Below are 27,769 nucleotides of genomic sequence, written 5' to 3'. Positions count from 1 at the left end.
GTTTCACGATATTAAGATACGTACTTCATCATTATTTCCTATTATCCTCTACTGGGGTGTAGGAGTCGAATCAAATCCTTCCATTTACATCGGTCTTGGGCAGTCTGTTCTAGCTCCTCCCACGTCATGCCTAAGACCCCTAGCTCCTGCTCCACCGAGCGACGCCAAGTTGTTCTGGGGCGGCCTCTCTTCCTTTTTCCAGAAACTTTCCAGGTCAGTGCTCTCTTTGATAGGTGGGTATCGAGATTACCGGGCTTAAGATACATACTTACCAATGTTAACTTATTTGGCCGTGTGATGTCCTAGAATAGGATATGGGTGTCGAGGAAGCGACTAAGCAATTTACCGGAGAATAGCAACGTTCTCTAAATTCTCTACTAGCTTACTGCAAACGCTAACAGATATGTACCAAACTTAAGTCGCAGTTTTTTTTTTCCTAACTATTCGCTGGTGGCCCAGGAGGCTATTCCAGATACGCGCGGACGGGTAGGTGAGCCCACGGGCTCATCCTGAGAGAATTTGCTAAGACTAGCCCTAGCAAGAGCAGAATCTAATACCGAATCACAAACGCGACCCATGGAGAAGACCCGACGAGAAACTCAATGGGCTCTGTCTGTGGGTTAATTTATTCGCCGAGCCCTTCGTCGCAAGCGACGGGTTCGGCGAGGACATGTCTATGCTGATGTTAAATACTACAACAGAAAGTGTTCGTCGTAACCTACATAGTAACAATACACTTGCTCACATAACGTATGATTGAGATACGTTTATGTGAACAAGTGCATTATGCACGTGGATAATCTTAGGTTCTAATATAATGCAGCTGTGAATACCTTTCAAGGCCGTTCTCGAATATCAAGTCAAAGCGAATACGTTTTAACTTACATTAAAATAATTAATAAAACATTTCAAGCGTTTATCATATCGTAAATTGAGAGTTTTTTAAATCCGCGTTGATAAATAAATAACCAATTAAAACGTTTTTTGTGCGATTAATTGTTTGTTCAAATAAGTAATGTTCTTTGTAAAGTATATTCGAGACGTAGGTTAAAAATACAACAAAAAAAATAACGTTAAAAAAATTCAAATTCCACCTCATAAATATGACTTCAGCGTAACATAATTCAAAACTAAATTTTGCTAACAAATTTTAAGTAAGGCAAGGTTCATCGACCTGACCTTGGTGTCCGCATTTTGGAAACACCCGCTTAAGAATATTATGCTTTCCTTTTTATAATAATTATGCGTGATGTTGAACTTCTGATTGTTTTTTTTTGTTTGTTATCAAATTGTATACTGTTGCATTCGGCCAAATTAAAATCATATTAAGGTAAACTAACGAGATAATTTAATGCGACCATTTTGAAATGATATCGGATGACTTCGAATTATTGCTATGCTAACCATCATCATTATTTTCCTGCCCTTCTCCCAGTCACCTGGGATCGGCGCAACGTGTTTTGTCCTTCTATACTCCTCTATCATATACCATTTCTTCGCTCACTCCCCTCTTACACATATCGTCTTTCACGCAATCCATCAATTTCTTCTTAGGTCTACCTCTTCCTCTATATCCTTCCACATTCATAGTTAACACTCTCTTAGCAACCTCATTTTCATTTCGTCTCATCACATTTCCATACCATCTCAAACGCGCACTATTCAACTCCTCTGTCACAGGTGCTTCTTTCAAACTTCCTCTGATATATGCTAACTTGCTACGCTAACCATATATTTAAATATAAACAGAGAGGGTAGGTCAACATATATATGTATATTTTATGTCTCTTCATAGAATATAGGGTAGTAGTAGGCCGTGGCCTAAATGATCAAGCGATGCGAATATGCCGGATTCCAAATCCCGCATGTACTCATTTCTATAACGAAATACGTATCACTTCTTATTCACGATCGATTATAAAATTCCATTGTGAAAAAATAACCTCATGTAATATTAACCAAAATCGCAACTTTTATTAATATTGTCTAATTACTGCTATTAAGCTATTGTGCCCGCGTGTGCATGTGTGCCCATGATAACGTAACATTATTATACAAAACAAGAACGCTACTAAAAGATGAATGAGGTAAAAGTAGTAATAACGGGTCAAGGTTATCGGCATTACGTATCACCATCTGATCAATAGCTGAGTAAACATGTAGATCCTATCTTAAGTACATGTCTCAAATGAACTACAGTGTTGGAACACATGGGCATATCGGTTTGGATATTAATTGCCGAAGATATCTATTCTTTTCCTAAGTACACCGTTTTGCCTAAACTAGATTAACACTACTGTGTCCTTATAGTTCCTTAAGAGTTCGAATCCACTTCAGACGCCTTATGTGGAGTGTGTCTTATAGCCCCGTCGGTGCATTGAGGGTGACTAGCGCTAAGATTTTTCTATTTTAATTCGCTTTTGTTAGCTTCAGACGCACATATGTATATAACGGAATTTTTTAACATGATTTTGACACCCTTCAAAACCTCTGGTTAACTCGAAATTTGGTATACTTATTACGGACCGATGACAATTCAATATTTTAAAAAATATTGAAAAAAATATATTGAAAAAATTGAAATTCAACTAATAAATGAAAAATAAATAATAGTTTAAAAAAAACTAACTAAATACGCTTTTATAGAAAACCCAAACTAAAAAACAGAAAATAAATTTGAATAAATTTGAATTAAATACAGTGTAATAAAAAACGATTTTATTGTAAAAAAAATTGGGGTGCATGGTATTATATCAACAGCTATAAATATTTTATGAACAGATATGAGTAGAAGGGTTATCCTGAAAAGCACTCCACGCTTTATTTACAATAAAATCATTTTTTCTTACACTATTTTTAATTTAAATTTATTAAAATTTATTTTATATTTTTTAGTTGGATTTTCTATAAAAACGTATTTTTTTAATTTTTTAAAATTATTATTTATTAATCTCCAGTTTAAATACCGCTACCAACTTGAAGAAAGTCGAGATTACAAGGAAGATTGTCGCACACGAGTGATAGCGAGGATTCGATATAGGCCATTGTTTAAATATTTAACGTAAAGATATTAATTGAAACAAAACTAGTTCATAGAGCCGCACAAGGTGAACTGAGTTCAACGGATTCGGCGGCACGTCTTATCTAGAAGAGATTAATCAAACGAAAATTCAACTACACGTTTATAATGTCGACAATTTTCAAGTAAACGTTTTGCCAATGAATCACCCAGGTCACTAACTTGCCGGACCTGTTCAAAAAACACCATAACTTAAGGACGTGAAGACAGCTCCCGCTAAGTCAAAGGTGGAATGTTTCTGGGAATTTTTGCGGCAACTCTATAAATAAAACGTAATGGAGTAGTTGACTTTTGAATTGCGGAAATTAAACGTGAGGGATTTTCCTTAATTCTTGTCCTTAATGCTTGAAAGAGAAACCATCATATCGACGCTTGAAAGGCAAACGTGACTAAGCGACAATAACTGCTTTGTACATAAATGATAGGCAATAACCATATTCGATGCGCAAAAAAAAAATATTTCTAGGTCTATTAAAATCATTTCAATCCTACAGCTATATTCGTTAAAATAGAATTTTTTTCAGGTATTTCAACTTTCAATTAGTCTACAGTAAAGTTCACGCATTGTCGCTTAGTCACGTTTGCCTTTCAAGCGCCGATATGCATTGGGCATTTGTGAAAATTTGTTCAGATTAAGTTTAGTTATTTGCAAATCGTTTTAGATTTGAATACACCTTCACGTCTGAAGTACCCGTTGCGCGAGTTTCTGTGATCATATATATTATATAGGTTTGTGCAGAAACATTCAGGGAAGTGGCACTGACATGTGCAACCTCACAATATGCCCTATCAGACTGTAGAATACATTTCTATTCATTATACTTTCGACATTTATACGCCGATACGAATAGATTTCAAAATATTATGCTTTCGCTACAAAATTCGTCGCGCCGAAGGGCACATTGTAAGTCGGTTAAAAGCCACTATCCTACCATTGCCATGAAGCAACTGTGCATTACAGTTTAAAGGATAGTACTGTCGGCGTACCAATCTACTTAAGTATTGAATGTAATGAGACATTAGAATAGTATGGGTAGTGCGAGAATTTATGGGCCCGTTAGTCTCTTAATACTAGGTAGACTGTGGCTTTAGTAAATTAACTCACTAGAATTATGTAGCTTACGGAATCAATCAAATCTTAATTTTTTTTTTTTTTTTTATTGCTTAGTTGGGTGGACGAGCTCACAGCCCACCTGATATTAAGTGGTTACTGGAGCCCATAGACATCTACAACGTAAATGCGCCACCCACCTTGAGATATAAGTTCTAAGGTCTCAAAATAGTTACAACGGCTGCCCCACCCTTCAAACCAAAACGCATTACTGCTTCACGGCAGAAATAGGCGGGGCGGTGGTACCTACCCGTGCGGACTCACAAGAGGTCCTGCCACCAGTAAGAATTACCACCAGTAATTGTATTGCCTAACGGTTGTCCCACCCTTCTAGCTAAAATGCTTAACTGCTTAAGGTAATAAGTATATCAGTGGTCCCTAACCTTGCATACGATACACCATGCTACTAGTAATTACGCGAACTTATACCTTTGCGGACTCGTTTATTATTACACCATGTTATTGCTCTGTGCTAAGTATTCCTTCGAAATCAGTACTTGCCATCGGGATTAGAGCACCGGCATGGTCGCAGCGCTTGAAGCTTTGATAGGGGGCTTGGAATGAAAATCTAAAACAAACTTAACACGACGCAGCTGGTATTTAGGTTATTACAAGTTTTAATCATGACCCAAATTGTGAAATTTCTTTCTCAAAAAAAAACATACTATTCGGATTGAGAGCCACCTCTTGAAATCGGCTAAAAATAATACCGTTCATGTATGATAATCATACACATATTTCAATTACAAAGCAAACAGGTACTTAAGAGGGTCCTTAAATCACGATTTGCTATGAGTCAGATCAGTTTCAACTCTAGATAGTATTTATTATCCTGGAGAGCTTATTAAACAAAACGAATAAGTGAATATTTATAAGAATATCCATTTTTTTCAGATACTTTAGGATGTAACATTCTTAATTTCCCCTTTTTTTTTTTTTTTTTAACGCTGGGGAATCCATTTACGGATACCCGGTCGAGATGGGTAACGGAACGGGTTATGTCGGACTCCGGCGCCTCCTGGGAGGAAGAAGGGGAGAAGAGAAGGGCCGAGGTCCTTCACCTCCCCCAATTTCTCACAGGAGACTACACCTTGAAAAAGGCGCGCGAAGCACTTACCCCGCAGAACGACTACCGACTAAACCCCATCGAGCCCCACCACTCCGACTCCACGAAACCCACGGTACCGCACAGTGCGCGCCGAAGGCTCGACGTCGCCGGTACCCATCCTATTAATAGGACGGCACTCCATCCTCGGGAAAATCCCGCAGGACGTCGTCTCGGAGACACACCGTGAGCGGTGCACAGGAGCCACCTTGCGCCGCCTCACCACCGGACCAACAGCCGAGTACCGGGCACCCCCGCACCCGGCACCTGACAGCCCCTACGGGAGATGAACGGGAGCTTCGCGTCCGTGCCGCCCACTCCGCCTTCTTCGCTGAGAAGCCGAAGAGGGATCCCACTCCCTTTCGCGCTCCTCAGCCTCACGGAACGCCATGACCAGGTCGCAAAACCTGGTCATGGCCTCCCAAGAATTCTGGTCCTCTAGCATGCGGGCGATGACAGCCCGCAAGGAGAGGTCTCTCCCCAGCACCGCGATGAGGTCTCGCCGCGAGCGCTCCCAACGCGGGCACGCTTGGAGTGCGTGCTGAGCGTCATCGTCCGGATGCCCACACTGGTGGCAACCCGGATGTGGCTCTCTCCTGCAGACCTTCCACAGGTACCTCCCGAAGCAACCATGCCCCGAGAGGACCTGCGTTAGGTGGAAGGAGAGAACGCCGTGTCGTCTATCTGACCATGCCTCCAGCACAGGCACCAGGGCCTCGAGGGTGCGTCGGCGAGTGACTGAAGTTTGGCCAAGCTCCTCCAGCAACCGCTCCCTCCACTTGGCGTACGCCAGATGACGCGCAGCACGCCTCCACCGACCGACAGCCGACGGGCCGGGCGTCCGTCCCCGACTCAGGGACTGTGTTCTGCGCCGGTATACCGCAGCTGCTACCTCAGCCTCGAGATCCCAAGGAAGGGAACCGGCGAGGGCGCAGGCGACCTCCCGGGAGATCGTACGGTACCCCCTGATTACCCTCACCGCGAGCACCCGCTGCGCTCGTAGCAGCAAAGCTGCATTGCGCGCAGAGAGTGCGGGCGACCACACGGGAGCGCCGTACAAAGCCATACTGCGGACGACCCCCAGGTACAGACGCCGGACGCCGGCGCTGCAACCACCGACATTGGGGAGAAGACGGGCTAGTGCACCCGCCATCCCTAGCAGCTTCGGGACTAACTCACCAAAGTGGTGGTCAAAGCGCCATCGACTGTCCAGCACAAGGCCCAAATATTTGAGCTTCGGCTGGACAGCGATCGATACTCCGCCGACTATGAGATTCGCTCCCGGAGGAGGTCCCCTCCGGACTGGGTGAAAGCACACCGCTTCGGACTTGCGGAGGGCCACCTCAAGACCTAATCTCCGAATGCGACTAACGACGGTGGAGACCGCCGCCGTCGCAAGGATCGCTGCGGCTCTGTAGTCAGCTCCGCGGGCCATCACCAGCGTGTCGTCGGCATAGCACACTACGTCGACGCCACGCAGGCTAGCACCGCGCAGGACCCAGTCGAAACCGATGTCCCACAGGATCTTAATTTCCCCTGCCCAACCCAAAACAAGCGACTCATATCTACTAGCTCCTTTTACTAACAAAAGCTGCATCATGAATAAACTCCAGCTCATTATATGTCCCAAAAGTTATTTAGATTGTTATCAAAGACTTATTAGTAAATCGTGAGATTATAATAATTTGTATTTATAAATATAATAAACTAGCGGCCCGCTCCGGCTCCACTCGGGTCTTTAACAAAAATTTCAACGATATTTGACGTTGTTTTATTTTTTTAAATAAAAGAACACTTATTGCGGCATAACACATATGCTGTCGCGACACTTTTTTTAATAATAATGTGTTCTACAAAGTCGTAGTACATTAATTTATTCTATCATGAATAGTTTTCGCAGGCACGCGATGTAAAGAATATTTTAGGTAATTTTTTACACCTTGAGTTACATTAATGGAGCTTAGTAAGGATCCCAAATTTTTTTCAAAAAAGATTATAGCCTATGTTACTCGGGAATAATGTAGCTTCCAAACAGTGAAAGAATTTTTCAAATTGATTCAATAGTTTCGGAGCCTATTCAATACAAACAAACAAACAAATCTTTCCTCTTTATAATATTAGTGTACCTATAGACAATGATTTATTCGTGATACATTATTATTAAATTAAAGATGCTTTTAACTTTGTTGACCTGAACAATGAAACGAAATCGTAAACACCTAATGAATAATTAAATGATAAATTTAATACAAGATATTGAACATAAATCAAGTTGGAAACGTGAGCCCTGCATTATGGTTTCGAAGATATCAATGTTTTCGTCTTTCATTTAGGAAACTTAATTACGAATTGATCTCGGGGGATTCGTAACGTCCGCTTAAATACATTCGTGTAAGACAGTACAATTACACTGGTATTTCAGGGACATAAGTAAACCTATCTGAAGTGTGTATACTTATATTATTGCATAGCATAGCATAGTATTAGCATAGCATTTAGTATATAACATAGTTAATAGGTGTATTTTTTATTTTATTGCTTAGATGGTTGGACGAGCTCACAGCCCACCTGGTGTTAAGTGGTTACTGGAGCCCATAGACATCTACAACGTAAATGCGCCACCCACCTTGAGATATAAGTTCTAGGGTCTCAAGTATAGTTACAACGGCTGCCCCACCCTTCAAACCGAAACGCATTACTGCTTCACGGCAGAAACAAGCAGGATGGTGGTACCTACCCGCGCAGACTCACAAGAGGTCCTACCACCAGTGAAAATAAAAATCTCGTATGTCCCCCTAATAAGGCCCAACCCGAAACATAGGCTTCTTCATGATTATAAAATAAGATTAAGATGATTATATAACATGGAATATACGCAAGAAAACGTTTGCCTTTAACACCTCCCAAAGTACAACATTACATGGCGACCCTGCCAAACGGTTAATGTTGTCAGTTTAAATTAAAATTAAAATCAGTGAATAAAATTTGTCAGTCATCTCAGTCAAAAGAAAATATTATTATAATACTCGGCCAAAACGCAGCTGGGGCCAGTTCCAGAATTAGTCTAGAAGATTTTCATACACGAGTTGGCATTTGAGGGGAAATGTAAGGATAAAAATATAAAGTCATAACTGACTAAAGAAAAGGACTGTTTCCGCAAAACTGATAGGGCTCATTCGTAAAATAAATACCATTTCCAAAAATTACTTATCTTTATGAACAAAAATCAATTTGAAGAATTATATTGTGGGCTTATCCCACATTCCATGCACATACACATTTACTCTTCACAATATAAAACTTATATAATATATTTATTTCATATAATTATTAATACAAACAGAATATACATTCACACATATAACATATCTATTAATATATTATTACTACGTTATATATTAAAGACATACACACACGACAATTTATCGTGCCGCGTCAATCAGCTGGTCGCCCGTTCGTTCACGCTGTGGACACACGCGCTTGAACGGAATATCGCGGGTAGCTGGGAAATGTACTCTGGCGCAACTGATCGCGGCTAGCCACGCCCCCCAGTCGAAACTTACCTCGTACTGAACGCACGTCGCTTTTGCTAATTATATACGGTTTATTGTTTTCGAAGCTTTTGCATCTCTTGTGATAACGCGCTTGCTTTGTGTTTATTGTAATAGTATTGTCGTAAAGTGTAAAGTGTCTTCTGTGTACTGTTTATAAACTGAATATCTGTCTGTGCTCGTAACCTTCAATTCTTCATAATTATAATAATATAGACTGTGTCGTATTTTCGTGTGGACTAAGTGTTAGTTGTAATAAACATTTAATTAGTGTGCAAGGTGTCGTATTTAATTTATTAACCGAACACCGTCGACGCCTACTCAGGTACTTACTTACCTTTACCACATTACGCTACGCGTCCGGACGACACATACATACTCATCCACATCCATACGGGAGACCAACTCATTCTCGTCTATACTGGTGACCCCTGAAGAACACCATAATGAGCAGCAGTGATTCTGTCGAGACCGCTAGTTCCCATGGAGGTAGCAGCGTAAAACCCCGACGAACGAAAAAAATGCGCGTTTCCACTGTACACGATAACGACATTTTGCCGTCCGACATTCGGAAGTTTAATTTGAAGATGCCTCCGTTTTCTCCAGAGGACCCAGAAATTTGGTTCGCACTTCTAGAAGGTCAATTCGAAAACTATGGTATTACAGAGGACCACGTCAAGTTCAACAACGTTATCACTAACCTAGATATTCCTCATGCGAAGGCGGTAAAGGATATTATCGTGCATCCTCCGACCAGCAATCGCTATGATAAAATTAAGAGCGAGCTCATCAGACGTCTCTCCGCCTCCCATGAAAAGAAGGTCAAGCAATTGCTAACTCATGAGGAGTTAGGCGACCGAAAACCATCGCAGTTTCTAAGACATCTTATGGACCTGGCCGGACCGTCCGTCCCACATGAGTTTATTCGAACTATCTGGAGTAACCGCCTGCCGAACAGTATCCAGACGGTACTAGCATCGCAGCCTACTCATTCGCTTGAACAGCTGTCGGACCTTGCTGACCGAATACAGGAAATAACTACTCCATGCAACGTCGCAGCCACTTCAACATGCGGGACGAGTAGTATCAACCAGTCCAGTGAGATCGCAGAGCTGAGGAAAATGGTGGAACGCCTCGCGTTAAAACTTGAAGACCAGACTCGCACCACAAACCACTCCCAGAACCGTTTTCGACCTCGGTGGCGTTCGACATCCCGCAGTAGAACACGATCTGCCTCCAGCTATCGACGGTACCCCGTTTGTTGGTACCACGCGAAGTTCGGGACTAAGGCAAGCAAATGCCAGAAGCCGTGCGACTACAACGAGTCGGGAAATGCCACAGGCAGTCGATAATGGCGACAAACGACTGTCTTAACTCTCCAGGTCGCCTCTTCGTAACTGACCGCACCACGAAAACCCAGTTTTTGGTCGACACCGGTAGCGACCTCTGTGTTTTCCCACGGACCCAGCTACGAGAGCGTCGTGCACCAACCAGCTACAAACTGACAGCAGCCAACGGATCAACCATTGAGACGTATGGGTACTCGCAGCTCAACCTGGACCTTGGACTCCGACGCAATTACCCATGGAGATTCATAGTGGCTGATGTGACGAAGCCCATTATAGGTGTAGATTTTTTGTGTCACTATAACTTGATTGTAGATTGTAAGAATCGAAAATTAATTGACGACACCACTACCCTGTCTGCTCCAGCTTCACTGGCCTCTAATACTAATGATATTCTTTCTGTGAAGGTTCCGACTGGCATTTCCCACTACCATGCTTTGCTTTCGCGCGATTTTCCTGAAATTACGCGACCAGCTGGTACACAACGTACGGTAAGCCACAATACACAACACCACATTAGGACTACACCAGGGCCTCCAGTAGCTTGTGCACCTAGGCGCTTAGCACCCGAGAAACGGAAGGTGGCGAAGGCGGAATTCGAGTCCATGCTAGCTGATGGTACAGCTAGACCGTCTGATAGCCCATGGTCATCACCATTACACCTGGCACCGAAAAAAGACAACGGTTGGCGCCCTTGTGTGACTATAGGCAACTCAACGCTCGGACCATCCCAGATAGGTATCCAGTACGTCATATACACGACTTTGCGCACAATATCACTGGTTGTAGTATGTTTAGCACCATTGACCTTGTTAAAGCCTACAACCAAATACCAGTCTGTGCCGACGATATACCAAAAACCGCGATCACCACCCCCTTTGGAATGTATGAATTCCCGTTCATGACATTTGGGCTACGAAATGCTAGCCAAACATTTCAAAGATTTGTAGATGAGATGATGCGCGGGCTAGATTTCGTTTACTGTTATTTGGACGATTTTCTCATATTTAGCAGGGACAGCATTCAGCATGAGCAGCATCTGCGCCAAGTATTTACCAGACTTAGGGACTACGGCATGGTAATCAACTTGTCTAAGTGTGTTTTTGGGGCTCCCGAGGTAGCTTTTCTAGGTTACCGTATCTCGGAGAGCGGAACCAAACCACTGGACGAGAAGGTACAAGCCATTAACAACTTTCCCCCACCCAAAGACGTTAGGACACTTAGACGGTTTCTAGGTATGGCCAATTTTTATAGGCGGTTTCTGCCTAATGCGGCCCAAATACAAGCTCCTCTTAACGCCTTACTCATGGGTTCAGTCAAAGGCTCCACTCCCATTAGCCTTAATGACGTTGCTCTGAAAGCTTTCGCAGAGACCAAGGAAAGCCTCTCCAACGCGGCACTCCTGGCACATCCAGATTGTCAGGCTAAGCTGTCTTTGGTTACAGACGCATCTGATTTGGCTATAGGGGCTGTTTTGCAACAGCTGAAAAATGACACGTGGGAGCCTCTAGGCTTTTTCTCCCGTAAGCTGAGTCCGTCACAGAATAAGTCCGTCATATGCTTGAAGCGAGACACTTCACGATTTACACCGATCACAAGCCAATCAGTTTTGCCTTCCACGAAAGGAAGCAAAATTGTTCGCCCAGGCAATTTCGTCACTTGGACTTCATATCCCAGTTCACGACGGATATAAGGCACATCTCCGGCAAAAATAACGTTGTGGCTCCAATTTGTCTCGCCGACCTCGCCAACGCCCAAAACTGTGATCCCGAACTGGCTCAATATTTAACGGACAGCTTATCTCTCCGTCTCAAAAAGATGGAATACCCTGGATGCCGTAATCCCTTGTACTGTGATATCAGTACACCGACACCCAGGCCTTTCATCACAAAGGATTACCGCAAACAGGTATTCCAAAGTCTCCACTCGCTAAGTCACCCCGGCGCTTCCGCGACTGCCAAGTTGGTAGCCGATCGATTTGTTTGGCCTGGGGTCCGAAAAGACTGTCGAAGCTGGGCTAGGTCATGCTTATCATGCCAACGCGCGAAGGTTAGTCGACACGTGTCTCCACCATTGGGCACTTTCGACGCACCAACTGCACGCTTCAGGTATGTCCACATAGACCTAATAGGCCCACTCCCGGTATCACAGGGATACAGGTATTGTCTCACGGCTATAGACCGGTTCACTCGATGGCCGGAAGTCATGCCCATACCTGATATTACCGTAGAAACGGTGGCTAAGGCACTGATTTCAGGCTGGATATCCCGATTCGGTTGCCCGACAGATATTGTTACAGACCGCGGCCGTCAATTCGAGTCCGCGCTGTTTCAGTATCTGGCAAAAACCACTGGATTCCAGCATAAACGCACAACTGCCTACCATCCCGCGTGTAACGGTCTTGTGGAACGCTTCCACAGGCAGCTAAAAGCTTCCATCGTATGTCACGCTAACGAGAATTGGTCAGAGGTCCTACCTTTTGTACTACTCGGTATCCGTAGCGCGTTCAAGGAGGACTTACAGACTTCGTCCGCTGAGTTGCTTTACGGCGAGCCGTTAAGACTTCCCGGCGAATTTTTCGAGCCGAGCACAGCCTGTACTACTGATCTATCAGATTTTACGGCTCGTCTACGCTCATTTGCCGAGAAATTAAAACCGGTTCCCGCCTCTCGCCATAACAAAGAAAAGATTTTTATTTTCAAAGAGCTCAAGAACGCGGAGTACGTCTTCCTACGTGAAGATGCTTCGCGCCCTCCTCTTACGCCAGCATATACAGGTCCTCATAAAGTATTAGAACGACGTGACAAGACGTTCAAACTTTTAATTAAAGGTAAGTCTGTCACCGTCTCCATAGACCGTTTAAAACCTGCGTATTACCTTACCGTCCATGAAGGCCTGTTAGATAATACACTTCCACCTGTCATATCTGAACCCGATGTTTCGGTAGCTCCACCACCTGACAGAACTGCACCTATAACTACACGTTCCGGTCGACATGTCAGATTCCCGGATTTTTATCGCCCCTAACCAGGTCTCTGGGGGGGAGTGATGTGGGCTTATCCCACATTCCATGCACATACACATTTACTCTTCACAATATAAAACTTATATAATATATTTATTTCATATAATTATTAATACAAACAGAATATACATTCACACATATAACATATCTATTAATATATTATTACTACGTTATATATTAAAGACATACACACACGACAATTTATCGTGCCGCGTCAATCAGCTGGTCGCCCGTTCGTTCACGCCGTGGACACACGCGCTTGAACGGAATATCGCGGGTAGCTGGGAAATGTACTCTGGCGCAGCTGATCGCGGCTAGCCACGCCCCCCAGTCGAAACTTACCTCGTACTGAACGCACGTCGCTTTTGCTAATTATATACGGTTTATTGTTTTCGAAGCTTTTGCATCTCTTGTGATAACGCGCTTGCTTTGTGTTTATTGTAATAGTATTGTCGTAAAGTGTAAAGTGTCTTCTGTGTACTGTTTATAAACTGAATATCTGTCTGTGCTCGTAACCTTCAATTCTTCATAATTATAATAATATAGACTGTGTCGTATTTTCGTGTGGACTAAGTGTTAGTTGTAATAAACATTTAATTAGTGTGCAAGGTGTCGTATTTAATTTATTAACCGAACACCGTCGACGCCTACTCAGGTACTTACTTACCTTTACCACATTACGCTACGCGTCCGGACGACACATACATACTCATCCACATCCATACGGGAGACCAACTCATTCTCGTCTATAATATTCTTATTATTAGAACTGTAGAATTCTCGTGGAGATTTCAATTTTCAGATTGGAAGTTTGACGAGATTGTTAGAAACGAGATTGAAGTTTCCGTTTTTTTGACATTGTCGATGATAATGACGATAATATTTTCATATCATACGAACAAATTCAGAAACAATTCCGACATTATTTCAATAAAATAAAACCCGCAAATTTCCATAAAGTTCATTTTACATGAAATTAATTATTTTGTAGGTAAATAAGAGCGTGGTCACGAAAGCTCAAAGACTGTGGTCTATTAATAAATAATTGAAAATATATTTGGCCATAAATGAAGTGCGTTTTATGCCACTCACCTTGAGAATGAGATCAAAGATTAAATTGTACTGAATTATGACTCCCTTTTTTTTTTTTTTTAATCCTACCTAAGCTGATAGCCCTAGGGGCTATGTCAGCGTAACCCTAACTTTAGTAGGTGAGCTCACGGGGCTCAAACCTGATGACGTTGCTAACACGAACCCTAGCAAGAGCCGTGCTTCGCAGAATCTACCACCGGATCGGAAACGCGACCCACTGAGAAGATCCGGCGAGAAACTCAGTGGGCTGTGTCTGAGAGTTAATTTACTCGTCGAGCCCTTCGTCGCAAGCGACGGGCTCGACGAGAACGGTGACCGGTGCTTGAAGTACCTAAAAGCACCGTTAGTGGATCGGGAGGATCCGAGATGACGTGTTTTGGGCGACGTCGACTGCTTTCCATTCTGTCCGCAGGATCGGGAATGTAGTTACCGGCGGCCACGATGAGAGGATTCTCGTGTCGTGCCGGTTTATCGAAGTGGCGCATCGACGCCGACTGTAGATACTTACTGATGGACTCTAAGTCCAGGTCGTCATGGAGGTCGACGTTCCTGACGAACCACGGGGTTCCGACGGCTATCCTGCAAAAACGGGATTGAATAATTTGAAATGATTTTAAGTGTATGCGGGCCGCGTGAGCGAACACTACACTTGCATGGTCATGACGGGGCGTATGCAAGTTTTGTAGAGTGTCACCTTATTTCTAAGGGACATTTTACTTCGCCTACATATCATCGGGTAGAAATGACTCCCACATTTTAAACCGGATCTTATAGTGGACGATAGAAGCAGAATATGCACGTCCGCATATTTACCTAGCTATCCAGGAAACTTTTCTAACGCTACCGTATGAAGATAATCAATCAGAGATTTTCCACAATGGGCTCTGTCTTACACAGCATAGAGCATAGTATTAAATCCAAGATATTGAGAATTCAGCAACTTAGAAGACAAGGTTTCGCAGAGACCTAATTGAATTTAACTAAAACAGGTTATGAAGATGAGATGCAACATTTTTCTTATCTAAAAGTGTGCATCATTTCGAATGTTAAAAGCCGAAATAAAGTCTTCATGATTAAAATAAGTAAACGAAGAGACAGACATGTCGTAGCGTTGTGCATGTATGACCTCGAATATTACAACTGTGACTTTTATACGAGTTTAAGGTTACCATTTTTAATTTTTTTCTTAAAAGATTTAACAGACTGTCTGACTCAAGATGGGTATAAGCAGACCCTTAGTTTTTTAAAGATAATTGGTTTGTATAATTTAGTATGATGTTGAAGTCAATGTAACTTAAAATGATACTGTAAACTGTGGTCGTTAATGACCCTAGATGTTAAAAAGCGACCTTAAATAAATAAATTAAAAAAAATATTAATATAGTTAGCATTTTCTCCTCTGTTTCTCGACCGAATTATTTCTTTTGTTTAGTAGCCAACGAGCATTAGGTAATCAATAATTTTTTGAAATACAATCAGTTTTCTTACCAAATGTAAATTAAAAGAAGAGATAATGTTACACATAAATTAATTCTATATCTTGAGGTGCTAGTCAACGTGACCGTAACGTGACCGTAATTTCGAATACTGGACAAATGGTTAACACCAACAGATATTCGAATTCATTGTAAAAAAGATCAGTAATACTAGACATGTGTGCAGTTATTACTGTAGTAACAATAATTCAATTCAATCTATATAAATGTGACTTTTGAACTAACCGGAACATCTCCATTACTACTAAGTCAGTTCTCTTTAGTCCGTAAAGTACTTTCAAAAATAATGAGCAACAATAACTTTAAAGACATATTTCATAAAACTTCCCTCGACTCGTAAATCTTCCGACAAAATACAAATACCGCTGAACCGTTTCGAATTATTTAACTTTGAAAAATACGTTATTTCATTTATACAGTTGTTAAGATTTAAAAAAAAAACTACTGAAGCTTATCAGTGATAAACCGCAGATAATATTTTATTTCTCAAAACGATTTAATCAAATTTTGATTTAAAAAAGTAATCTGAGTTGTTTTGGCTGTGAGTGACATCATCAAACGAAGCAGCGAATTAAAGCCAATGATGAAAAAAGGTGACTTCGAAATTGGTTTTTACGTTTTATTGGTTTTCGCGATCGATAAGCTGAATCACCGTGATCTTTGAGACGCTGAATACTTTCTTTGAAGACATCAACACATCGATATGTTCTTTAGTGAACCTTTTCAAAAATATTTAGAATTTTGACGACAGTAATTTACATTTACGTATATAAATGCTAACTCGGAAACTTAAATGTTGGAATTTCACAACTCAGAAACTTTTGAAGAGTGATCCTCATTTTAAACACATTAACATACAGAACGTACCTAAGTCGTAATACTTTAAATAACTGTTCTTCGACTTTGTGTATTTCGCGTATTATTTGTTTAAGAACCCCAAATTGTTTGTAGGGAACACGTAATTCTTTTGAATGGATACAAACTCCCGTTCTGAACAAATAATATAATCCAACCTTTCGAGGGTTTTCATAATTATTTTTGTTTGTTTTTCGTCTTACGTTCTATCGAGTTCATAACGTTTTTATTCTGTGTAATAATGTACATGCGCACCCTTAGTTAAGAGGTCGTAAAAATATTGCGAAGTAAAATACTATAGATTATGGATCAAATAAATAAAAAAACCTCAACATATTTTAACAACTTTTCATGAAAAATCTATATTCACAAAAGCTAAATATATATAAATTATAAGTGATTTAAAAAACAAAACCCGTATTCTTTGTAATACAGAGTAAAGTTATGTTGAATTACTTTTGTATAAAACATTATTACATTTGAAGACAAACGCTAATGGATCCGAGAATGTGGGGTCGCACAATATTGAGTTTTATAACACAATGCGATGACATGCTTCAGACATTTCTGTCTTAGTGATTTGTATTTTTTCTTTCTGTTTTGTTTCGTTCTAAATCAGCCAATTTCTTTAATGATTCAAACAGTGAGCATTCGGTAAATATCTTCTAATTATAAATTATAAATTTATCGCACAATAAAACCAATTTGAACCATTTAACATACAACTAAATTGATGAAACCTAGCTAAAAGCCCATTCCAACGGAAAAGTTAATTTGAAATAATGAAGTAAAATTTACACCGAAAATGTTGATGGAAAACGAGCAATGCGAATAACAAAATATAATATTGTGATCATGTAGCTTGTATTAAGAAAATATGCTCAGAATTTAGGTGTCGAAAGAAAATTTAATAATCCAGTAATGGCAACCAGGATTTTCTTTAAAAATCTTCATCATAACGTGAAACACCATATCTGCTTGCAACAGAAAGTATATAGAAAAAGTCTACACGTTCACACGACATGGCCTAGTTTTATTAGAGCTCACAGACAGTGAGTGAGACATGGGAAGGGTGTCTCAATAGCTGAACTAGAAGTGCTGTACAAAACCAGCAATCCAAAGATTTCAAAATAAAGTACTGAAAGAAACTAAGGAAGCTTGATACGTAAGAAATAATGAACTACATTGGAATCTGCAAATAGCTGTCGATAAAGTTATCGAAAACCGTGCAAAATCTCACGAACGAGGATTTATTTGATCACCTAGTGAAGTACAAGCATTTCAACTTCTCGAACTCACTTAATGGCTCCAAAGTATCATTCTCAGTACTATGAGAACCAAAGATTGATATACATACTTATACATATGCGTTGAAATATACCCATAGTTATTAGACATCTAAACAAAGAATAAACAAAACTGTTCATCACACGAATACTTGCACGATGTGGGAACAGACCCAAGGACTTTTGACCCACCAGTTAAAGTAATAGGAGATATTAATTGAATAATATGTAACAAATAACAAAATATTGAACCAGAAATTATTATTTGGCTTTTTAAACTAAACACTTATCACGGTAAATAAACTAAAGCAGTAAGATTCTAAAGAATGATGAATGATTTTATTTCACAAAAACTCGAAGGTTGCAGTCTACTTATGCGTCACTTGGAAAATTTTATTAGTCCAATTAAAGGAGTGATTCACATCCGTCCCGGACAACACTGGCTCCCTTCGTTTGTTTATTTATAGCTTCAACTAGTTTACTTTATTTAGAACTCAACAAGTATTTTAATAACGGATAAATGTGTAAAAATTTAAACCATCCTTCCATCCATATAATTTGGTATTGACTGTTATTAACATTTTGCTTATTTATTCCGAAGAGGAAGCATATATATATATAGCTTCAGTAAAATAAACTGGAAATTTGCGGGTAGGTAACGCAACCTTATCCATTTCTGCCACAAAACAGTCGTGCATTTGATTTTAATTGGTGCGAAAGCCGTTGTACTACTTTTTTTTTTATTGCCTAAGTGGGTAGACGAGCTCACAGCCCACCTGGTGTTAAGTGGTTACTGGAGCCCATAGACATCTACGACGTAAATGCGCCACCCACCTTGAGATATAAGTTCTAAGTTATCAGTATAGTTACAACGGCTACCCCACCCTCCAAACCAAAACGCATTACTCCTTCACGGCAGAAATAGGCGAGGCGGTGGTACCTACCCGTGCGGACTCACAAGAGGTCCTACCACCAGTATAGATCACCACATGTTTGAGGCATCAAATTCATTGCTTAAGATAAGTTAGTAATCTAGGTTGATTGCTTTAAGACTGCTTCAAAAAGGTTGTGCTATAAAATAAAAAAGATAGAGAAGAACATCTATAAAATTGATTTTATATTACATTTTAAAGAATGCAATTTTATTTCTAAAACACAATTCTTAATTTTTTTCTTTTTAAATTTTTAGCTTGTTATAAGTTTATTAATTAAAACGTGTTATTTATAATAGATATTATAATAATAATAGTGTAGTAGATTATTATTTTGTTAAATTAACCAGCACTGTAATTATTCGCATCTTCACGGTCGTTCAATTACTATTTTGCATAATTATGAAGTCGTCGAACTTCAATTTCGTTAACAAATTTATGTATGATATCTCAAAAAATTTAAAGTTACGTTTCGCGGGCGTCAATCTCTTTTGAATTAATTAGTAATTAATCGCAGTCCCGCTAATCGTTATTTGATCACATATATATATTTTGTTCTTTTCGAAAGGAATTCATACTGCACACGTGTCCACAAGCCGCTTTAACTGTGAAGGAATCAATATACTGTAATACTGCACTGCACACTGTATTAAAAATCAAAACCCTAAAAGTTGTGTATTACGTGAATAACGGTAGAAGCAAGAAGTAAGAATACACAAGAAGTAGAAACAAGAAGTAAGAATACAAAAGTACTACCAAACCACATTTCTCGGCCGAAGATTGTTTCTTCTCCTCCTTCAGTTGGTTCATGCGCTGATACAAAAATAATTCACCTATTTTTTATTTATTTCTGTAGAGGTAATTTAGGACTTAAAACATTTCCATAGAAATCTACATCTGGCATTAATGATCGGAGACCTGAATTTTGATTACCGTTCACTCATTGAAATATGAAGCCGTAATCTCTGTTGTATTGAAACAAATATACAAGTAATGTGCGGTAAAACCTCCAGAGCTAACGTGGAAGTTTCAAATGCATTAAGTAGGTTTCGGTACACAGCTAGCCCGACTATTTCCGACCCTTCAAACCGCAACGCATGATTGCTATATTTCAGTGATTCCCAAAGTTATCGAACTTTAAGAACGCATACAGAACTGTTGTTCCTTTGAAATCAAACAGAAACTGAAGTTTGTGTTTACAATCCAATTATATAGGTTTTTATATGTTAATCAAATATTTATAAATACGGCTGTTCGCCTCACGGACTGGTGGTGGACTGATGGATCTGGACTGCCCAATAATGCAACACTGGACACATGTGCATGTTGAGCACTCTGGATCCAAACCAGCCTTTAGGTTAAGGTAGTTTTCATGTTAATTATTATTTGATTTTTTGTTTTTATTATTATTATTGCTTTTGTTTTAGTCCGAGATTGTATTTTTTATTTTTATTTAATTCTAGTATAAATGAAATGTTAATGCAGTGTAAAGAAGTGTAATATCGATGCAAAATCTGAAGTAAATGAAATAAATAAAATAAAGTTTATAAGGTGCCACCGCATGCCCTCTTTACCGTCGAAATTATGGTACTTACTTACCGTGCATGTACGGGAATTTCGATTAATATTTCATCTCAATAATATGTTTTTGCATGATATTTATGTTATCCGATTTTAACGTCACTAACCTACATGACCCTACACATACTCGATCCATTATTTTAATCTTCTTACGTTCCCAAAAGCGTACTGGGCGTAAAAAATGACACATTATATATTATTATTTGTGTATTCAATTTTCTGATACGCTTGTTTTATTGGAAAGATTTAAATCCACTTAGAACGGATGATAAACAAAATCGAGTTATGTCCTTCAATTATAAGGGACCGTGTGATGAATATAATTCTTTTTATTAGATTAGATAATTATTTTACAATTTTATTGCTATTATTAGGGTTTAGGGTACATTTTGGGTACATTAGGGCTAAAAAATTTTTAAAGTCAATCCGCACCTAATACGAAATACTTCCACAATGAAGAACTGATTCATTTGCGGAACTATCAGTGTCAGGAATGCTGTATTCATCTAAAGCAGACATGACTGACGATTTTTTTTTTATTGCTTACATGGGTGGACTAGCTCCCAGCCCACCTGATGTTAAGTGGTTACTAGAGTCCATAGACATCAACAACGTAAATGCGCCACCCACCTTGAGATATAAGTTCTAAGGTCTCAGTATAGTTACAACGGCTGCCCCGCCCTTCAAACCGAAACGCATTACTGCTTCACGGTAGAAATAGTCGGGGTGATGGTACCTACCCGTGCGGACTCACAAGAGGTCCTACCACCAGTAAAAACACATCTAGCGATCTGTCTACACATCAAGCGAGCTTTAAAAACTGCAAAGCCGCGTCTTTCTTTCTAATACTAAAATTTCTAATACTCTATATTACATCATAATTCTCCTGCACTTCTCCCAGTCACCTGGGGTCGGCGCAACATGTTTTCTCCTTCCATACTCCTCTATCATATACCATTTCTTCGCTCACTCCCCTCTTACACATATCGTCTTTCACACTCAACATTACATCAACATACTAATTTGTATTATCATAATTTCAATAGATCCCAACACAAATCACGCTAAAATCATTTTGTTAGTGTTAACGTTTAGCATAACTACATGATAATGCGTTTTTACTTGTTTAATGTAACAGGACGCTAGTGCCGTTATAAGGTAAAATCCTGTCGATGATTCACCACAGACAGAAATCGGTATCGAAGCTTCAAACTCATAATACCTATACAATGTATTACCGTAAGACCTTTTTACAATCATCGTAAAAAAATGAGAAGCAGAAATGAAAAAGGAACACGAATCCCTTAAATATAGGTTAATTGGACCATATTGTGTAAGATTATCGGATTCTTTGTGTACTTATGAAATTAAACTTGAGATTTAATTAATTTTTTAAGTTGGATTTTAGAACATCAGTTTGGACATATTCTTAGACGCTGGTCCACATGGTGTTCAGTAATTGCCGCAGCTAATAGACATAGCATCGCCTTTAATCATGAAGTCGAAACGGCCGTCTGGTGTAGTGGTACGTGATATGGTCACTACACAAGGGGGTCGCGGGTTCGAATCCCGCCAAGTGAAGATATTTGTATGATAAATATAAAATGTCCATAAAATGTCCAGGGCTATGGATGTATATTACATATGTGTATGTGTATAATAAAAAAATTACATTCATTTCCGTTGTCTGGTATCTGTAACACAAGTTCTTTACGAACTTACCACGGGACCAATTAACGTGGCGTGAGCTTTAGTAAATATATATATATATATATATTGAAATCTCAAAATTTTTATAACGATGGTCTCAATCTTCAAGGCAAAAGGCATGAATATTTCGCGGTAGGAATAAGCATGGCAGGTACCGCTTCGGGCTGATGATCGCAGCACACTGAGTTTAACACTTGGAGAACATTGCTGCCCTTTTTCCAGTCAATACCACCTTAGTCACCAATACCCAGAGGAGGAGATAGATGGATGATATTCTTGGCGAACAGCATAGGTACAGTCGAAAACAGTTGCACCAGAATTTCCTTCATAGGAATATTGAAGGAACATTCCCCTTCCCTCAGTATTAGGAGCGTTCATCCTTAATGGATTTTCCCTGTTTTATAAACGGAATACTTACATCGTGTTTTGTTTTCTTTGTTCAGCTTCGAACGCTATTGAAAAATACATTTGAGGAAAATAAAATTAATTTGTTATAAGAAATCATATTATGTATTCCGTTCTAAGAAAAGGAATTAAAACAGATTAGTTCTATGTTTAGTGGTAGTTTTTGACCTACCTATTCTCTGGTAGCATAATAGAGCCTATTAGAGCCTATAAGAGGGTATTCCAGCTACACCCGGATGGGTAGGTGAGCTCACGGACTCAACCTGAGAGAATTTGCTAACACTGGCCCTAGCAAGGGTAGTGCTTCGCGGAATCTACCACCGGATCGGAATCGCGACCCACTGAGAAGATCCGGCGGGAAACTCAGTGGGCTGTGTCTCAGGGTATGGTAGCGTAACTATTACTTTAGTATGATCATTTAGTATCATGTCACTAATATGCAAGGTCACCAGAACTTCTCGCACTGAGCCTACGCAAATCCTTCGTCAACTCAACAAAACGGTCACGTAAAACATGTTCTATATTAAGTCGAGACGCATATGTGACATGTAGATAGCGTAATCACTGATCGGGCGCTTTTGATGAACGTAACGCTCGCGCCCTTCAACATTTTAAATGCTACATGTCTTTTATCTGTGTGTAATAAAACACAGGAAACTACGTTTTTTTTTTATTGCATAGATGGTTGGACGAGCTCACAGCCACCTGGTGTTAAGTGGTTACTGGAGCCCATATACATTTACAACGTAAATGCGCCACCCACCTTGAGATATAAGTTCTAAGATCTCAGTATAATTACAACGGCTGCCCCACCCTTCAAACCGAAACGCATTACTGCTTCACGGCAGAAGTAGGCAGGGCGCTGGTACCTGCCCACGCGGACTCAGAAGAGGTCCTACCGCCAGTAAAGAAGTCACTATTGGTCTTTAAAATTAATTTATTTTCAGGTGAACTTAGTTAATATTTTCATCAATATTATACTTAAAAGCCCAAAATATTTCATCTAATTTTCGTTATTTACATTTTTTTGGTTTTAAAGTCACAAGAACCTCAGAAATGAGTTTACTGTTGTGCTAACAACTCACCTCAGGTTGAGACCCGTGAATTCACCTAAGTACCTGTCTGCGCGCAATTAGATTAGCCCCTTAGGCTACCAACGATTTAGTAGGAAAAAAAGTTACTGAAATTACCTATCAAAAATTTTAAAGAAAAAAATTAATATATCTCTTTAAAGTGGGTATCGGTATGTGACGTATTATCTAGATGCAAAAGGACTCCAGTAATTTGAACTTAAGATTAATTAAATAAATGAACTATGGTTGTAACATTTCACACTAAATCATAAATTTGGTTATAGTCTGCCATCGATGATAAGTAAAAATGTCCAGATTAGTATGTACTTAATTCAAAGAGACGCAGGCTACTGACACGCTACAATGTGAACTCAAAATATTAGAGTATCTTACATGATAAAAGTTTATACTAATGGAGGTTCCCCATTTCGAAGGCCGACATCGGTTTGATTTGCTAAGCAGCTGTAGCTGTAGGGAAATATGATAAATAAAAACCGATCAAAATTTTTGTCGAACTCAAGTTATACAAGTTTCGGAATATTCGGTTATGGGCTGCGTCGCGGAATGCGAATACATATTGTGCCACGTTGATTGCAGATATATTGAGTTACGTTATAATAATCTATAGACAGACAGGCTGAACATTTTCAACACTTCTATTAAGAGTATTAGGAGAACATTAGTCAGTCGATGGTTGAATACAAATATTTAATTGATTATTTTGTATTTACTTCGTGTTTCTGTTTGTTTTTTTTCCAAGTTGTTGTTATTTTTGTTTTTGTTTTACATTTTGCTTTAATTATTTAGTTCTAGGCGATGCGACGCCACAACCGTTTTTAGTTATGTAAATGTGGAGACATTTAAATGGTGTTTAGCTGTAAGATTAAATTTTATTTAGTTTAAGTTCATTGTTTGTCTTCCAAAACAAAAATAAATTAAAATAGGTACGACGAATAAAAATACTGATCTTATTTTTTTTTAACTGTAGGACGTATTCGAACACATGTAGATATCTCGACCCTGATTATTTCTGCCACACAACAGCGATGCGTTCTTGTTACAACAGTAAGGAATCCCGTGATCAATGCAATTAACACTTCTCATACTTGACTTCACATGTCTCTCATACAACAGACTTAACATACTTGACAGCAGCATTCAGGTTATGATCTCTATGAGCTTTATTAACGGTTCGTGAGTTCGTCGTCGTGAACATTATAATAAGGGCTTAGTAAATGTGTTTTTAGTGTTACTCTAATTTAAAGCGAACCGTATCGCACAAGAGTCCGCAAAAATAATTTATAACACTCAAATATCTCGAAATCTATCATATGAATCTCACACACCTATATATGTACACATACTATGTATTCCTACTTACATCAGTCATTGTCCTCCATATTCAATTAGAATGAGTCTAATAAATAGTATATTAATGGTCAATCGCTAAACTTGAAACACACAAATGTACACCCACAACGTATCCATGAGAACATTTGAACGGACAAAAACTTAATAAATTAAATGCTACGCGAAATGATTCAACGCAAAATACGAACGTGGAACTTTTAATAACACTTATTTAAGTCAAGTTAGTAAATAAATGATTTAAACCGACAAATAAAATCTATATCTATACTAATATATAGTGTAAAACTATAGTGGTTTTTACGGATGTTCCATTATAACTACTGAACCATGCATCCGATTGACTTGAAACTTGGTATCCATGTAGAAAATACATGTACTTAATGGATAGGCTACACTACACTACATTTATATGAGTGTTGGACTCCCTAATCATAATGACAATAAATAATAATGTTAATTTTAAATGCCCAGCGAAGCGGGCGAGTACAGCTAGTATATTATAATTTGTGTTATATCTAAGGGTGAAAGGCTATTGGTTTAAGCACCATTTTTGCAACTTTACAGGAGAGCCATTTATAGTTTGAAATTTGGAAAAATATCATAACAAAAAATCTTCTTCAGATATTGAAATGGAGTGAACTAATTGAAGTTCTATTAAGAACATTAAACTGTTGATGTCAATACCAAATAAAACGAACCTTTAATTATAAAGATAAATGTCCTACACCTTCCACCCCTCAGGTATATAGAAATATTCATAGAATTTTATTGTTATTTTTTGTTGTTGTTATTTTTTTTAAATCAACTGGATAACATCAGCACACATAAACATTGAACTTATTTACATAAAATAATACATTGTTGAATTCACCCTTTTGGGTGTGAGCACATCTTGCTTTAGAGCGTTTGTATTTAAGATAAAAATATCGTTAACTAATTTTAAAACTAAGACAAAGAAAACAAAAAAAAACAAAAAACTGCATATAAAAACTTACAAAAAAACAATCTACAATAAAAATAAAAAATATATAAATTATATACACGTTCATTTACTATTTTTTAGCTCTGATGGCTAGATGAGTCCTCCCTATGTATAGCGGTCACAGAGTCCCGTAGGAACAACAATACGTCGCAGTTGCATTAAGACGGATAAGCGTTCAACTTTCAAGGAGCAAAATAGCTAGGACTTTTACTTGTGCTATAGACATCAATTTTTTTCCTACCTTATCTTATGGTCTAGAGTTAGAGAGACCATATCAGCGTCACCGGGCTAGTAGGTGAGCTCACGGCGCTCAAACCAGACGATGTTGCTAACACGAACCCTAGCAAGAGCCATGCTTCGCAGAATCTACCACCGGATCGGAAACGCGACCCACTGAGATGATCCGGCAAGAAACTCAATGAGCTGTCTGTAGATTAATTTACTCGCCGAACCGGTGCTTGGGTACCTAAAAGCACCGTTAGTGAATCGGGAGGATCCGAGATGACGTGCTTTGGGCGACGTCGACTGTTTACCATTCGGTCCGCAGGATCGGCAATGTAGTTACCGTCGGCCACGATGAGAGGGTTCTCACGTCGTGCTTTATCGAAATGAGGACATCAATAATACACACAAATACCTACATATATTTTTATAGGCGGTACAGCGTATCGTAGGTAATGCAACCCTCTTGACTATTTTTCCCTCAAATGACACTTCAGATGGGCTACGTCCTCGTTCATAAAATAATAATCATATCTAAACAATAAAATTAAAACGGGAACACATGTTGACTGTGAACGAAATCGAACCCGAATCCTATTTTACAGAAATCATGCTAACTATACTCTATTCCAATTACGAAGTCCCTTTTGACACTTCTTAGAACGTAACTCTTCACGTTTCGCATAATTTAAAATAATAATAATATAATAAATAAATAATAAATAATAATAATAATATAAATAATTATACAATTAATTCACACAGACAACAACATAATAATAACATCTGTCAAATGGGACTTCGTAATTGGAATAGAGATTAGCCATACAAACAACCAAATCAAAAGTAGCCTTTCCGCTATTCCTAATATGACTAGGAATCGCTTCACTGTAAAACGCATAATCAAAAATCTTGTTCAATTATTCATAACATTATTCTTATGGGCGCTTTAAAAGATAAATTTTAATATAGAAAAAAAAATTAAACATTTTAGTAAGCCATTCGGTGGACGATATCAAAAAACACACTAGATCCTCGGTTTAGAGCAGTTCAAATCTGATTTAGTCAAGTCAAAAAATTTACTGTGTATTTATTTATGTAACTATACTTGGGACCTTAGAACTTCTATCTCAAGGTGGGTGGCGCCTTTATGCTGTGGATGTCTATGGGCTCCAGTAACCACTTAACACCAGGTGGGCTGTGAGCTCGTCCACACATCTAAGAAATAACAAAAAAAAAAAAAAAAATTAAGAGCAATTAAAGTTACTGTTTACAATTCAGCAATTAAAACAACTATTGACGTAGACTTGTAAAACCTAAATAAAATGTCGACACAAAAACAATTTGCAATTTTTCATCAAGCTGCGTCTAATGAACGTAACATAATGAACCGTTACTATTAGCTTTATATAGACTATCTGTCTAGTCGCGGTAATTTTAGAAATGTTTATTTCGTAGTCAAATTTATGACATCAAATCAAATTTAGGAATGCTAAACTTGACCCGCACTGTAATAAATTCACAGAGCATGGAACACAAAATATATT

At 39.0% G+C, this 27,769-nt stretch overlaps 1 protein-coding gene across 1 annotated transcript in view; it reads right to left on the bottom strand.

The window, feature by feature from the left end:
* hwt (SH2 domain-containing adapter heavyweight) overlaps positions 1-27,769 on the bottom strand; it is a 244,783-nt gene that overhangs the window by 181,813 nt on the left and 35,201 nt on the right. The window lies entirely within an intron of this gene.

This window comes from Bombyx mandarina, chromosome 21, assembly GCF_030267445.1.
Source record: "Bombyx mandarina strain Sakado chromosome 21, ASM3026744v2".
In the NCBI taxonomy this organism is placed as follows: domain Eukaryota; kingdom Metazoa; phylum Arthropoda; class Insecta; order Lepidoptera; family Bombycidae; genus Bombyx; species Bombyx mandarina.
The sequence above is the reverse complement of the archived record's forward strand: the minus strand, read 5'-3'. Positions and strand labels throughout refer to the sequence as shown.